General features: G+C 38.1%; 2 long non-coding RNA genes across 2 annotated transcripts in view; both read left to right on the plus strand.

Moving 5' to 3' along the window:
- LOC119469134 overlaps positions 1-16,778 on the plus strand; it is a 477,229-nt gene that overhangs the window by 206,611 nt on the left and 253,840 nt on the right. The window lies entirely within an intron of this gene.
- The window catches only part of LOC119469135, a 13,214-nt gene continuing 11,636 nt past the window's right edge, over positions 15,201-16,778 (plus strand). Inside the window, exon 1 of the long non-coding RNA XR_005197950.1 lies at positions 15,201-16,033. This is a non-coding gene — a long non-coding RNA (uncharacterized LOC119469135). The remainder of the gene's footprint in view (positions 16,034-16,778) is intronic.

Genomic DNA, 16,778 nt, shown 5'->3' on the forward strand with positions numbered 1-16,778 from the left:
TTCCTTCATTTAAAGGCTAGGCAACCCTCACATGGCTGCCAGCAGCCTTCCTTATGCACAACCAGTTTAAGAGAGTGACATTCCTTCAGCATTCTCCCTGCAGATTCTTAGATGCTCCGTAATTAGAGCAGCTTAGATGGCAGGCCCATCCCTAAACCAAACTCTGTGAGGAACATGATACCCCACGTGGCATTGTTTAGTTCATATGTTTCACGTATGGAGCCAGAGAGAAATCCAGTTTCTCTGAAATCACATTGATCCCTAAACAGAAATTGTAGCTGTTAAGAAAGGGAAGGAGAGAAGTGGTTGACATGAAGGCAACCCACAAATCATCTTGATCAAATCATTTAAACTCTATTTCACTGCATTATCTCATCTGCAAAATAGCAAAGATAATATGATACTCAGTGCACAGGATTACAGTGAGAGCGAAACAAGAAGCAAATGTGAAAGTTCCTGGCACAAGTGTGTAATTTACAGCCGGCATTTATATAAACTTTGCAGGCATTCATTTACTCTGTGTCTATGAGCCTGCAAGTCCCTTGTTTCACCATTCCTCACTATATTTGTCTCTAAAATATAAATATGAAAGCTTCTCTTTTGGATTATTCTGAGAACTCTAACGAGAATTCATGGGTAACAAATGTAAATTGTGCGAAATTTTTTATGTATCAACACAATTGCACTTATTTCTCTCAGAAGCTAAACTGCATTGGTCTTGATATTTGTTTTAGTGTGACTTAATGTCTAAAGATATATTCGTTTTCCTACATTGACTAATTGCCATTTCTAGCGATGCATCCTGAGAAAAATGTTTTCACAATATTCAGCAAACATGCACTGATTTCTCCTTCTGAACTTCCTTGTAAACAACTTATCAAGCCTTCCAAATTCAGACTGTCATTAATAGAGTAGAAATAGGGTAGTGATTTTTTTAAACTGCTGATGTAAATACCAAACATAAACACACATGCCTTTCTCTGTATCTGCAAACATGAAGTATATACCCATGAAGCAGGAGGGCCGCAAACAGACTTCTCAAACTCCAAACAGGGAAGGAAGTGGTCATTGTATTTCGCCGGGAGCTGCAGCGGCATAGATGCCTCAACAACCGAGCTCCCCGACTAGAAATTCCTGTCCTCTTAAAGGCTCACAATCTTAGAAGGTACATGTGAGAGGGTCCTGATCAATGAGGTAAGCAAGGGGTATGTGACAGGTGAGGGGTCTAATTGTGATTAAGCAAGAACAGTACCTTCTGGGGAAAATTCCTTCATATAATATCTATGACCTATAGAGAGCATTGTGGTTAGCAGTAGGGGGTTTAATCCTTTAGACCTGATGGGCAGCACCAAATGGTCTCTCCTCTGGCTGACTTTCAACTTCTCCTTTAGAGATACCATGTAGAGCGCTAAAAAGGAAACGGCCTTAGAAGCTCAGGAGAGGGGGGCCTCCTTCCTCACCCAAACATGTAATCCAAATTATAATTATTACAAAAATCACGAGAAAATACATATTAGTTTTCCCCAAATTCTGTAAATGTGCTTAAGTTACATATATTACTGCCCAAGATGATTCTATTTCAAAATAACTTTGAATTAGTCTCCATTGAGATGACCCAACATCTCCTTAATGCAATATGTGCAAAAGGAAACTCATTGTTTCCTCACCCTTACCTTATTTTTCTTTTGCATTACTTATTTTGAGTAATGAAGCCACCAGCTGCCCAGGTCTTAAGATCTCAAAGTTATCATTGACACTTTTTTCTTAAAATCCATATCTTTTATACTGGCATCTTAACCACTGTAAAGCAGATTACAAATCTATTTTCAGCTTCTCATCACAGCTCTACTTCCCTGGCAAATTGTAAAATGAATTGATAGGTCAGAGTTTAACAGAATGCCTCAAACTCTCATGGCTGTTTGCCAACATATCTCCACAACTGAATTCTGAAAACTGCCACATTCAGCTTTATATCCCAACAGCTAGAACAGGTTCTAACACATAGTACATGCTCATTAAATATTGGTGGATCTGACAAAATGGAAGAGACATCTCATTTATCCAAGGTGCCCTGGTCTCTCTCCATTTGAAATCACACTGGATTTTGCTGTCAGATTAATTTTCTCAAAGCACAACTCTGTTCATGTTACTCCTTTAATAAACACATTAATAGCTACCATTTCTTAAAAGCCTACTGTGTTTCAAGGTTACTCTTCTCAATAATCCCACAATAAACTGTCATTTCTCCTTTCACTGATGGGGAAATTGAGGCGCAGGGAGGTGAGGACACAGATTAAGCTCACAGTTTTCTAGGTGTGGGACTGTGTATTCTAATCTGACACGAGAGCCTGCAGTTTTCACTGTGCTACTTGCCTTTCTCTACTGAAACACTTCTGTAATACTTCTCTAAAATGACATGTTCTTTTAAGGCAGGAACTGATTATGAAAGAGCTAAGTTGGGAGCAGCTAGTGAGGTCTTGTTATTCAGAATGAGATGGGTACAGGAGCAGTAGGTAGACAGCTTCTCAGAGTTTGTTAGTGACACAGAATCTCAGGCTCCAACCCAGACCTACTGGTCCAGAATCTTCATGGGGGCAAGATTCCCAAGTGATTTGTAAATACATTGAAGGTTCGGATTCACATATCAAGAAATCACTGATCATTGGGCACTAGCATTGATTTCCCCAGAACAAGTTGTGTTAATTTAGCTCAGTTTTTTCATAGAGTTGTCAAAGACATTGTTCAAGGATACAGTGAAGATTTTAGCAATGAATTACATATATATCTAGTAGCACATTCTAATAATTAAAGCTATTTTTATAACAGTCATTACTGTTTATAATCACATATTTCGAGTATGTTTACTAACTAGGCTGGAAGCTTGAAACCTGTGTGCTGAGTTCACTATTATTTCCCCAGTGCAATGCACAGTATCCAGGACATGATAGGAATTCAATACAGATGTGCTGAATAAATTAATCCATTATAGGATTGATTAATTGGGAGCAAAATTTGCTTAAAATATGGATGCTACTGATAAAAACATTTTAACTAATGAGTGGGTATTCAAACCTGAGAATTTTTAGTGTTCGGTTAGAAGACTCTCTTCCGTCCAATATTTATTCAATGACTTCATCAAAGACATGGTAACCATATTTCTTAAGTTCTTGGATTATACTAGCATGGGGAAAAAGTTTACATGTTGGAGGACATAACAAAAACCCAATAAGATATTTTAAAGATTGGAAACATGGCCTGAGTCATTAAGAGGACTTGTGGCTTATGAAAATGAGTGAAAAGATGGCTTTGTGTGGTGAGTATGACTCAAAAGTGTGGTGTTACTACCCATAAAGATTATATAAGAAAAGGATGAAGTAAGAAACGTAGAGCATCCAAAGTGAAGGAGATTTCAGTTGTGAACTCCTCTGCAAAGGGCCAGCTAGTAAACATTCTTAGCTCTCTGGGCTCTAAGGTCTTCTCTGTCAAAACTACTCATGTCTGTGGTTGTAGTGGGCAAATGGTCATAAGTAATACATAAACAAATGAGTGTGGCTGTGTTTCAATAAACTTTGCTTATAGACACTGAAATTGTAATTTTATATAAGGTTTATGTGTCATGGAATATTATTCTCTTGATTTTCAACTATTTTAAAAATCTAAAAATCATGTTTAGCTCATGATTCATACAAAAACAGGTGGCAGATCAAACTTAGCACATAGGTCAAAGTCTGGAAAACCCTTCTCTATTCTGTTGTAGTCTGATTCCACCCAGTATTTAGTTCTGACAGCTTACGTATAGATAGAGGTAGATACATTGTTAGGTCTTTAAATGTAGAGATTACTATGTGGATACAACCAGAAGGCATGTTACATGAAGAAAGCAAAAAGAAAGTGGAATGTCTAGTTTGGGAAATAAATATGAATTACATTGTTGTCACTTTTAAATATTTGAAAGTAATTAAAGAAACTATGAAATACATTTAAAGAAGCAGTGTATCACTGTGTCTTCCAGCATAGAGTTTGCATTCAGAAAGGCCTAGATTCAAATTCTAGCTCTGTCATACAATGTGTATGGTATTTTGGACAATATACTGACTACTTCCCTGTCTCATTCTCCTCACTTATAAGATAAACAAAATTGTAATACCTACTGTTTGAAATAGTCTTTGTTATGTAAAAAAACAAAACCAAAAAAAACAAAACTTGGTAGCTTAAAACAGTACTTCATTATTTTTCTAAGTTCTGTGGATAAGTGATGCAGTTTTCCTGGTGCCTTTGCCTGGTCTAACTCATGTGGTGGCATTTGTTTGGAGTGTTATCTGGGCTGGAACATCCAAGATGCATTGATCCATATGTCTGATCATTGGTGCTGGCTATAAGGTGAGGTGCCCTATACTTTTTCCACTTCACTTCTTATCTCTCAGTAAGGCTAGGGTGGCTTCCTTATTTGGTTGCCTGAGGGAAGCATTCCAAGAGAGCAGAGAAAGATCTTTTAGGGACCTTAGCAGTCTAAGGATATAGACCACCCTCCACCTATATCTAAGGATATAGACCAGTAACACTGAGGAATATAGTAACCCTCAGTGTTACTTCTGCCACATTCTGTTTCTCAAGATATGAGAATTAGTCCCAATTTAAGTACAAAGGTTAAAAAAAAAATTCCTGTATCTAGATTGGAGGAGCAGAAGAGCCAAACAGCAAAGGGGTACCGCCAGAGGGAGCAGTCGTTAAATATGGTCATGAAACAAGATACACCTACATGCTGCAGTGTTGTGAGTGTTGCATTTACATTAGTCCCCAAACCACAGTAATCTTTTGATAAATGATGGCTGTAGCATTCTGGATCAGGCAGATTTTTGGATAAAGCAGGGAATAAAGAATAGAGTTAGAGATGGTGCCCTTTGGAATGAGCTGCCTAAGGATACAGTATTTTTGCCATCATGGCAGGTATTGAGACTGGTTGATTAAAGAGAACTCAGAACTGGATATGCAGCTAGTTAAGGGAATATCCAAGATTAATTACATACTCAAATTTAATTTTTTAAATTTTTTGTTAAATGTTGACAAATTATATATATTTATGGGGTAAAAAGTGATACTATGATATATGTATACAACTTGAAATAATTGAATCAAGCCAATTAATATATATAATATAACCTCAAATACTTATATATGTTCCTCCTATCTGAAACTTCATGTCCTTTGATAACTTTTTTCATTTCTTCTGGCCCCTATCCCTTGGTAACCACCATTCAGCTCTCTGCTTCTATGAGTTTGACCTTTTTAGATTCTACATATAAGTGAGATCATATTGTATTTGTAGTTCTATACCTGGCTTATTTTACTTAACATAATGTTCTCCAGGTTAATTCATATTGTCACAAATGACAGAGCTTTTTGAAGACTGAATAATATTTCATAGTGTATATGCCATGTTTTCTTTATTCATCCATTGATGACCATTAGATTGATTCCATAGCTTGGCTATTGTGAATAATGCTGAAATAATCATAAGATCACAGATATATCTTTGACACACTGATTTCAGATGCTGTGCTAGTCCATTTTCATGCTGCTGATAAAGACATACATGAGACCGGACAATTTTACAAAGGAAGGAGGTTTAATGGAGAACTCACAGTTCTACATGGCTGGGGAAGCTTTACTATCATGGCAGAAGGCAAGGAGGAACAAGTCACATCTTATGTGGTAGAGGCAGGCAAAGAGAGAACTTCTGCAGAGAAACTCCTATTTTCAAAACCATCAGATCTTGTGAGACCCACTCACCATCAGGAGAAAAATATGGGAAAGATACATACCATGATTTGCTTATCTCCACCTAGTCCTTCCCACAACACATGGGAACCATGAGAGCTACAAGATAAGATTTGGGCTGGGACACAGAGCCAGATCACATCATTTCACCCCTGGCCCCCTCACAAATCCCATTACTTTACATTTCAAAACCAGTCATGGATTTCCAACAGTCCCCACAAGGTCTCCTCTCATCTCAGCATTAACTCAAAAGTCCACAGTCCAAACTTTTGTCTAAGACAAGGCAAGTCCCTTCCACCTATGAGCCTGTAGTATCAAAAGCAAATTAGTGACTTCCTAGATACAGTGGAGATACAGGCATTGGGTAAATACAGCCATTCCAAATGGGAGAAATTGGCCAAAACAAAGGGGCTACAGGCCCCATGAATGTTTGAAATCCAGCGGGGCTGTGAAATCTTAAAGCTCCAAAATGATCTCCTTTGACTTCATGTCTCACATCCAGGTCACACTAATATAAAAGGTGGGCTTCTATCATCTTGGGCACCTCCATCACGGTGGCTTTGCAGGGTACAGTCCCTGTCCCAGCTGCCTTCACAGGCTGCTGTTGAGTGTCTGTGACTTTTCCAGGTATACAGTGCCAGCTGTTGGTGGAACTACAGTTCTGGGATCTGGAGGATGGTGGCCCTCTTCTCACAGCTCCACTAAGCAGTGCTCCAGTAGGGACTCTCTGTGGGGGCTCCCACCCCACATTTCCCTTCTATACTGCCTAGCAGAGGTTCTCTTTGAGGTCCCTGCCCCTACAGCAAACTTCTGCCTGCGATCTAGGCATTTCCATACATCTTTTGAAATCTAGGTGGAGGTTCCCAAAATTCAGTTTTTCACTTTGTTCACTTCTGTGTACTCACAGGCTCAACATTGCATGGGGGCTGCCAAGGCTTGAGGCTTACACCCTTCAAAGCCACAGCTTGAACTCTGAATTGGCCCCTTTAAGCCATGGCTGGAGTGGCTGCTGGCACATGGGGCACCAAGTTCCTAGGCCGAACACAGCACAGGGACCTTGGGCCTGGCCCATGAAATCACATTTTCCTCCCAGTCCTCTGGGCCTGTGATGGGAAGGACTGCCACAAATGGTTCTGACATGCCCTGGAGACATTTTCCCCATTGTCTTGGTGATTACCATTTGGCTCCTCATTGCTTATGCAAATTTTTGCAGCTGGCTTGAATTTCTCCTCAGGAAATAGAATTTTCTTTTTGATTGCATTGTCAGGCTACAAAGTTTCCAAACTTTTATGCTCTGTTTCCTTTCTAAAAGTGAATGCTTTAACAGCACCCAAGTCACCTCTTGAATGCTTTGCTGCTTAGAAATTTCTTCCACCAGATACCCTAAATCATCGCTCTCAAGTTCAAAGTATCAAATCTCCAGGCAGGGGCAAAATGTGGCCAGTCTCTCTCCTAAAACATAACAAGTCACCTTTGCTTCAGCTCCCAACAAGTTCCTCATCTCCATCTGAGACCACCTCAGCCTGGACTTTATTGATCATATTGCTATCAGCATTTTTGTCAAAGCCATTCAATAAGACTCTGGAAAGTTCCATACTTTCCCACATTTTCCTGTCTTCTTCTGAGCCCTCCAAACTGTTCCAGCCTCTGCCTGCTACCTAGTTCCAAAGTTGCTTCTACATTTTCAGGTATCTTTTCAGAAATGCCACACTCCCAGTACCAATTCACTGTATTAGTCTGTTTTTACACTGCTGATAAAGACATACCTGAGACTGGGCAATTTACAAAAGAAAGAGATTTACAAACACCACGTGTTCTCACTCATAAGTGGGTGTTGAACAATGTGAACACGTGGAAACAGAGAGGGGAACATCACACACCAGGGCTTGTCAGGGGGGCAGAGGGCTAGGGGAGGGATACCAGGGGGTGAGGCTATTGGGGAGGGCTAACATTAGGAGAAATACCTAATGTAGATGACTGGGGGATGGATGTAGCAAACCACCATGGCACATGTATACCTATGTAACAAACCTGTACGTTCTGCACATGTGAAGTAGGAAAGGCTGCAAACAAACCCTTCAAACATCGAACTGGGAAGGAAATGGTGATTTATTCAGCTGGGAGCTGCGGCAGGCCTGAATGCCCTAATAGCCAAGCTCCCCAACAAAGAAAATCCTTGCCCCTTTAAAGGCTTACAGCTCTAGAAATTACACATGACAAGGTCTTGAGCTTACAACTTTAGAAATTACATGTGAAAGGGTATTGATCCATGAAGTAGGCATGGGGTACATGACTTAGGTGGGGGTCTGATTGTGTTTAAGTAAAAACAATGCCTTCTGGAAAGATTCCTCCATGCCATATCCGTGATCTATAGATGGGATTGTGGTTAGCAGTAGGGGTCTTATCCTTAACCTGGCTGGCAGCACCAACTGGCCCCTCCTCTGGCTGACTCCTAACTTCTCCTTGTGAGATGCAATGTAGAAGACTGAAGGGGAAATTGCCTTAGAAGCTGAGGAGGATTAAGGGTCTCCTTCCTCACATGTACCCCAAAACTTTAATAATAAAAAATAAATACTATTAACAACAAAACAAGAGGTTTAATGAAGAACTCACAGCTCCATGTAGGTGGGGAGGCCTCACAATCATGGCGGAAGGCAAGGAAAAGCAAGCCACGTCTTACGTAGATGGTGGCAGGCAAAGAGAGAGCTTGGGCAGAGGAACTCCTGTCTCAAAACCATCATATCTTGTGAGACCCACTCACCATCAGGAGAACCATATGGAAAAGACCCCTGTGATTCAATCATCTTCCACTGTGTCCCTTCCACAACACATGGAACCACGGGAGCCATAGGATGAGATTTAGTTGGAGACACAGAGCCAAACCACGTCAGATGCTTTGGATATACAGCCAGTAGTAGGATTTCTGGATCCAATGGTAGGTCTAGCTTTAGCTTTTTGAGGAACCTCTGTATAGTTTTCCATAAGGGCTGTATTAATTTATATTCCCCCCAACAGTGTCCAAGCATTCCTTTTTCTCCATGTACTCTCCAACACTTTTATCTTTCTGGTAATAGCCATTCTAATAGGTGTGAGGCAGTAAATGATTAGTGATGTTGAACATTTTGTCATATATCTGTGCATGTCTTCTTTTGAGAAATGTCCATTCAAGATTTTTCCCCATTTAAAAATTATGTTATTTGTTTTTATGCTATTAAGTTGTCTTGGTTTCTTATATATTTTGGACATTAACATCTTATCAAATACATGGCTTGCAAATATTTTCTTCCAGTCTATAGGTTGACTCTGTTCATTGTTTTCTTTGTTGTGCAGAAATTTTTCAGTTTGATGTAATACTATGTGTCTATTTTTATTTTTCTTGCCTGAGCGTTTGGAATCAAATCCAAAAAATCATTACCCAGACCAATGTTGTGGAACTTTTCCTTAAAAATTCTTAATTGGAGTTTTTTCTTGTTTGTTGTATGGAGATCAGTATCAACGGGGCACAATTTAAGGCAAACTGTGTGAAGAAATATATATGGATTTTATTACCAGTCTTAAAAATGAAGTTTATAGAAGGATCATGTAGAAACATTGTGAACTTTTCCTAAAGCTGGTAGTGAGCCATTCGGCCTTTAAAGAAAATGAAGTGTTGTATTAAGTGCTTTTGGTTTATATTACTCGTTTTGCCTTTCAGATTTCAAGAAGAAACGAGAAGGGATGAAAAAACTAAGGATAGAAGTATTTTGAAAAATATCTGGTACACATTAGAAAAACAAATTTATCTAAGATATGAGAGTAAAGGGGAGAGAAAAACAATTTTTCTCATTCTCCTTGCTAAAGTTGTTTCCTCATTGCTGAGATGAGGAGAGGAAGCATTCCCTGACAAGCAAGGTGATTACAAAAAAACATCTGAATCTTTCAGTCGCATAATGAATATGGAAGAATAGAGAAAACAAGGCCAGACAGATATCTTATTCACATAGCTGTACCTACTCGGAAAGATAGATTCTTTAACATCTTTTTTCAGTTTTTTGCATGTGCTTTTGGAAGCCAGACTCCACACAGGAAAACATTACCTACTACAGAATAAACAAAAGGCAACTTCAGGCTTTTACTAAATAAATAAAAATGAATGAAGAAGCAAACAAATGACTGCTCATCTAGGTGTCATCAGTTTTGCACAGTGTACTGGAAATTTTTATTTGTTCCTTAAAATCCATTCTCTCCATCCTTCTTTTTGCCCAGGGAAACTGCTCTGTACAGCTTGTAACAACAGGCTCTCTTTTTCTCTGGCTTCTGATTGGGTTTAGTTAATGAAGATCACAGTTAGCAAACTGACGGGAGGGAAGACAGTGATCTCCCATCCACTCTCACTGCTATTACTATCTCTTGTGATTTCTCTATACCCATCTCACTACTGTGTAAATCCTTTCTTATTCAACTTTCTTCAGATTGACCCAGTTTTAATATGTCATTTATTTTCTGCTGATATACATATAGTTCCTAAAATATCTTCCAGTTCATCCAAAAACTAAAAGTAATTTGTGACAGCAGACAGAAACTATAAGGGAATCAACCATTATAGCAAACATCAAACCCATGAAACATTTTAGTCAAATGTTTTCTATCATTTATCAAAAAAAAAAATTCTAAAATTTCTCCTATTTGCTCAACAGGCTGAACTAAAATAGGGTCTGTGAAAGCAGTTCATAGTCTGGATTTGTAGGTACTCATCAACCAATTAACCACACACAAAAATATATACAACTTATTAATATACTGTGGTAAATTCCACACAGGGAAGACGTGCCATAGCCGTCTAGGGGTGAGGGAAGTTAAGCCTGTGCACATTGTATTTAAGAGGAGATTTGATGGATTGTAGGCATTAGCTACAAGTAGAGGACTAGAAAGAAAATTCCAGGCAGGGAAAAGATGTGCAAAGATCTGATTGTAGAGTTGAAGAGATCAGAGTCTAAGGATTGAAAGAAGGTTAGTGTGGTCAGAGTTCGGAGAGCAAGTGAGATCATAGTTTTGAACAAGGCTAATGGAGTCAAGGCCAGATCATGGAGGACCTTGTTAATCATATTGAGGATTTTGGTTTGTATCCAAAGAACAGCAGAAAGTCTTATGTCTAAATAAAAGAATTATATGGTTTTTATCTTTAAAAAGTTGTTCTGGCTAAAATGTGGAAATAGATTGAAAGATGGCAAAGTGGACAGGAGCATTAATTAGGAATCTATCCCAGAGGCCCAAATGAGAAATGACAGCTTGAACTAGAGAAACAGTAGAAAAGGTAAAAGAAAGATGATAGATTCGAGATATATTTGGAGGTAAAAATGAGAAGCATTGGTAATTGTCTCAGTTAATTGGGCTGCTGTAACAAAATATCATAATAAAGAGCAAAAAAATTATTTCTGACAGGTCTGGAGGCTAAGAAGTTCAAAATCAGGGAGATGACAGATTCGGTGTCTGGTGAGGTTGTTCTTCCTGATTCATAGACAGAAACTTGGCCTCACCTCCTAATTCTATCGCCTTGGGGGTTCGGACTTCAACATATGAATTTTGGGGTGTTATAATAATTTAGACCATAGCAGTGATGGATTAGATTTAGAGATGAAAGACAGGAAGATGCCACAAAATGCCCTTACGTTTGTGATTGTCTGAGATAGAACAGGTGGCTGTGCCAAGTTACAGAAACTAGATGGAGGCCTAGAGCTCTTAGGTGAATTCTGTATTGGATATACAAACTCATCTGTATGGAGGAATCCATTGACTCCAAGTATATAATTTTGACTCTATAGGAAAAATAGAGAGTGAGAAGAGGACAATACCCTGTGTTGTAGCAATGTATGGTGGCTGAGTAAATGAATATGAACATGCAAATAAGACTGAAAAATAGATACAGAGAGGAAGGAGAGAAAACAACAGTAACATCATGCAAGCTACAAAGAGAGAGTTGTCAACAATAGTTAATATACAAAGAAGCCAAGTAAAATATAAAAGCAACAACAAACATTCTATTTACCAATATTAGGTAGTTGATAAGTGTATTTGTTCATTCTCATGCTGACAATAAACACATACCTGAGACTGGGTAATTTATAAAGTAAAGAAATTTAATTGATTGACAGTTCTGCAGGGATGGGGAAGTCTCAAGAAACTTACAATCGTGTCGGGAAGGGAAGCAAACACATCATTCTTCACATGGCGGTAGCAAGAAGTGCAGAATGAAGAAGGGGAAAGCACTTCATAAAATCATCAGGTCACATGAAAACGAACTCACTTTCAGGAGAACAGCATGGAGGTAACGGTCCTCATGATTCAGTTACCTCACATGACAATGTGGGGATTATGGGAACTACAAGATGAAATTTGGGCAGGGATACAGCTAAACTATATCAATAGGGGAGGTGAAACCAGCTTGAAATTAATGAAAGGTGAAAAAGTAGATCATTTATATAGAACATTTGTTCAGTGGCTTTAGATACTGAAGAGAGAGATGACAGTTTGCATGATAAGTGTTGTGTCATTGAAGGAGGATAATTTTTCTTATGTTTTCCAACTTTTAAGTTCAAGGGATATGTGTGCAGATTTGTTCCATGGGTAAATTGTGTGTTGCAGGAGTTTGGTGTACAGCTTATTTCAACACCCAGGCAATGAGCATAGTACCCAATAAGTACTATATTCACCCTCCTCGCTTTCTTAGGTATTATAGATGCAAAAATTAGACTATGTTCTCTTTCACAATTATACAAACAAAGTTTAATTAAGTACACAAATTTTAAACATTATTATTCCTATTTATTTCAGAAAACATTTAAGCCCTATCTGTCAATCTTTCTATCTGCCGTATATCAACTCTGGAGTCATCTAAAAATGCATAATTCATTCAAAGAATGAATGATTTTGCCCACCAATTATTTTTTTTTATCATAGCTAGCAAAATTAAGAGATGTTATAGAGGAGAAAACTGAACAAATATTAAAATCTGAGGCTCAGAAAAGCATAACTCAAACCTGTTATTCTTATTGCATGTTTCTTTAAACCAGGGAATAGTATCACTGACTCCCGCCTTCTCTCTGGTCCTTTTCTCCATCTAGAAGAGATTATTCTCTAAAGCCTGAAAAAATAGGGACTTGGAAAAAGATATAGGCACACTGTTCCATATTGAGGCTCCTGTCTGGCCATGGTCAGTCCACTGTGGACAGGCACTGTGACTTTGCTTTTCTCTCCAGAAGGGCCACCTCCTCCTCTATCTTTTGACAGTGATTGACAGCTACAACAAGTTGTTGTGTCAAAGCTCCTGCAAGTCAATTATGAAAATGATGTGCACTTGCTTAAAGATGATTGTAAATTGCTTCTGGCTGATCAGAATAATGAGTTGCAGTGATGCTAATCAACATTGGGCATATGTAGTACCTGGTTCCCGCCATCAGGTTTGCAGCTGCAGCTAGTTCACCAAAATGAGAGCGTTTTCATGTTTCTCTTGGGCTGAGGCAGGATGCTCACAATGAAGAAATTAAGAGAAGAGGTGAGGCTGGCCTCAAGGAAAGAAGGTAAAACAAAGCAACAATTATTTTGCACACTCGTATAAACCATATTTTTACCAGTCCCTTATGACTCTGGTTTATGGAAGCAGGAAGGAAGCCAACAGTAGCTAAAGCAAGATCCTTTACATATATTTAATATGTTTTATCACTGAATCTTCACGGAAGCTCTGTGAAGTGACTGTTAGTGAGACTGAAAATTTGTTCATCTATTCTATGAAACTCGCCAGGGTTTCAAAGCCAAGGGGTAGGCAAGGATTTAAATTTCACCTATTTAATTTCAGAGTTCAGTCCATCCTACCAGTATTACCAAAAAAATATTATCTATATAACTTCTGCTTTAAACAATCTCCATGTACTTGTTTAAAGTGCAGCTTCTGTGGCCTCCCCTCACCCATACTGGGTCAGAATCTCTAAGGGATGCATGTCACAGGTTCCAGGAATATATAATTCTAACAAGCAAGTCCAGGTAGTATTCATATACACTGAAGCTTGATAATAATTTCACCTCACCTTGAATATTCATGCTGTCTCTCAAAATCTCAGAGTTCTATAATAATCACCAGAGGTAAGCATTTCAATTCATCACAAAGAATTACTAATTTGAGTTTATTCACTATATGAGAGGTTTTTTTTTTCTTAGAAATCGGAGAAATACCGTTTTAGTTTATTATCGCATACCTTGCAACTTTCCTATCCTGTCCTCTCTTTTACAAATTGCTTTGTATATCAGACTGGGTCTTTCTACTCAGTTTCAATAAAGCTTGGAACAAAATAAGGTGAAATGACCTAAGCAACATCATCATACATTGCAATATGCTTCGTTCAGAAAGTTATAGGTGGAAGAACAGAGTTCTAGAGGTAAAAAAATAAATAGATCTTAACACTGGACTTTTCATTAATTGTTTCTGTAACCTGTTGTCAGTCCCTCTGGTTCATCTTTTGCTAATAATAATAGATATCATAATTTATTAAGCTTACAAAGTTAACTTTTTTTTGTACTTCAGATGAGGCATTTGTTTGCAAAAGCCAATTCAGAAGTTGACATCTCCCCCAATTATTAAACATATCCACTCAATAAACCTGTACATGTTATTCATCATATCATAAAATGGAAACAAATGTACAGGAACCAATGAATGAATGGAAAAGTAAAGAGAGGTATATCTATACAATAGGATAGTATTTGATAGCAAAAAGAGAATGTAGTATGGGTACATGTTAAAACATGGATGAACATTATGCTTAGTCAAAGAAGCTAGTTCTAAAAGACCAAAAATTGTGTGTTTCCATTTATATGAAATACTCAGAATATGCAAAGCTGTAGAGAATTAAAGTAGGTTAGTGGTTGTCTAGTTGGGAGGGGGACAACAGAGTAACTGCTGATGGGTAGGGGATTTCTTTCTGAGATGATAAAAATATTCTAAGATATACTGTGGTGGTGGTTGCACATCTCTACAAATAAACTAAAACTAATTGTACATTTTAAAGAGATGAGTTGTATGACATGTAAACTATATTTCAATAAAGCTAGTTTTAAAAGTAAGGTATGAGAAAATAATAGATTATGCGGAAATTGTGCCCATGTTGTTTTCACTTAAGCAGCTGTTCACAGTTTAGAAGAGTAAGTTTCTATTCTAAAAATAATAAAAATATTCTATTAAAGGGCATCGGCAAGCTCTTTTATTATTTTTAGAATAGAAACTTATCAGAAGAGGAGCAATTACAGTTCTTCTGAATGTTGACATAATTAGAAAGTATGCTAATAAAAACACTGGGGTCATTATATTTGGTTTTGGAATCTAGGCCAGTCAGTATTGGTGTGATGTAAATCGGTTCTGGAATGTCATAATAAAGAAACTGAAGAAGGTAAATCTAGAATGATACTTGCTGGATAGATTGAAAAAGTGAAGCTTTAGCAGCAAGTGGAAAAAGAGAAGCACCAGGTGCAGTAACTCATCCATTGAGTGAAAAGGTTCTTCCCATGTCCCTACTCTCAGAAATGCATTTTGAAATTTGGAAGAAACAAGACGTTACACAAGTACATAGCTTCACTACAAAGGGGAAGGGCAAAATACCATCTTTGATTTAATTCCAGGCTTCAGTCTCTAATTCTGTGGCATGGATAGCTCGTGAATTCTTTGTTCCTCTGCCAAGCTCATCAGGGATAAGTAGCCTTGCTCTGGGAATATGAGTTTGATGATTGAGTTGCATGAACCCTGGAAGCCTGGAATCTTCCTCTGTTTCGATTTGCACATTCCTGTGTGCCTCCTGACTGCAGTACTCCCCAAAGCCACATGGAAAAGCTAAAATCAATTCTGGTAAATCTCATCAACTTGTAGGACACCCCTGTAGATTTCCTTCAGTTTAATCTCTAGCATTAACTGGAAGAAACATTTTCTTATCCAGTCACTGCATTTGTCAAGAAATAATGCTATGGTTGAATGCTGCACTAAATGACAGAGATTAATAGTAGCACAATACTAGATGTTTCTTTGTTTGCTATTCCACTCAATGCCTGATGTAACCTCATGATGCATATGTTGTACCCCCAACTTTAGAAATAAGAAAAGTGAACTTTCGGGAGGTTAAATAACTTCCCTACAGTCACTTAGTTAAGAAATAGAGATGGGAAGAGTTCAGGTCTAGGTTTGTCTGATTGCAAATTCTGTATCCTTTCTATTGTTTTAATCTGTTTGACTTTAAAGGTAAGCTTTATTAATAAGCTCATAACAACGTTAAACTTTCAGAAAGAATCTTAGCAAATTATGGTTCAGATAGCAGGAAGGGCACAAATAAAGGTTTTCACATTGAAAGGAATGCTAACATTGACTAAACACTAATTAGTTGCCAGGTGATTTCACAACGATAACAATTGTGAATGTTAACTTTTGTTTAGGCTACAGATGGGAAAAATGAGGCACAAGATAGCAAATTAACTTGGTAGTGGTCGCTTTTTTGCTAAATGGTATTCTGTCTGTCCCAGGAATCTATGTTCTTTCTATATTCTTGCTGCATGTGTAGAAAATGAAAATATTTGAATGAAAATATTTGAATTGGAAAAGAAAGAATTACAAATCTAAGTAAAGCCACAACAGTTGGTAGGTCACATACTGCTAACCATCTCAAAGGCCAATGTGAGCAGCTTTAATTTTAATTTATAAATACCCTTTGAAAAAATAGAGGGATTTGAGCTGCCAGAGTAGTTAATTTATGTGAGAGTATAAAATTTATGTTGGATTTACTGCCTCCAGGAATTCTGTGAATTTTGTGATGTCGTGCTCCTTGTTATCATTCTTTACATTTCTTTGTAGCAGGTACTGATGTGTTCTAGAGCTGAGTTAAAAGCCACATCCCAGGCCAGGTGCGGTGGCTCATGCCTGTAATCCCAGCACGTTGGGAGGCTGAGGTGGGCCGATCAACTGAGGTCGGGAGTTAGAGATCAGCCTGACC

This window comes from Cebus imitator, unplaced genomic scaffold, assembly GCF_001604975.1.
Source record: "Cebus imitator isolate Cc_AM_T3 unplaced genomic scaffold, Cebus_imitator-1.0 Scaffold578, whole genome shotgun sequence".
NCBI classification, from domain to species: Eukaryota; Metazoa; Chordata; class Mammalia; order Primates; family Cebidae; genus Cebus; species Cebus imitator.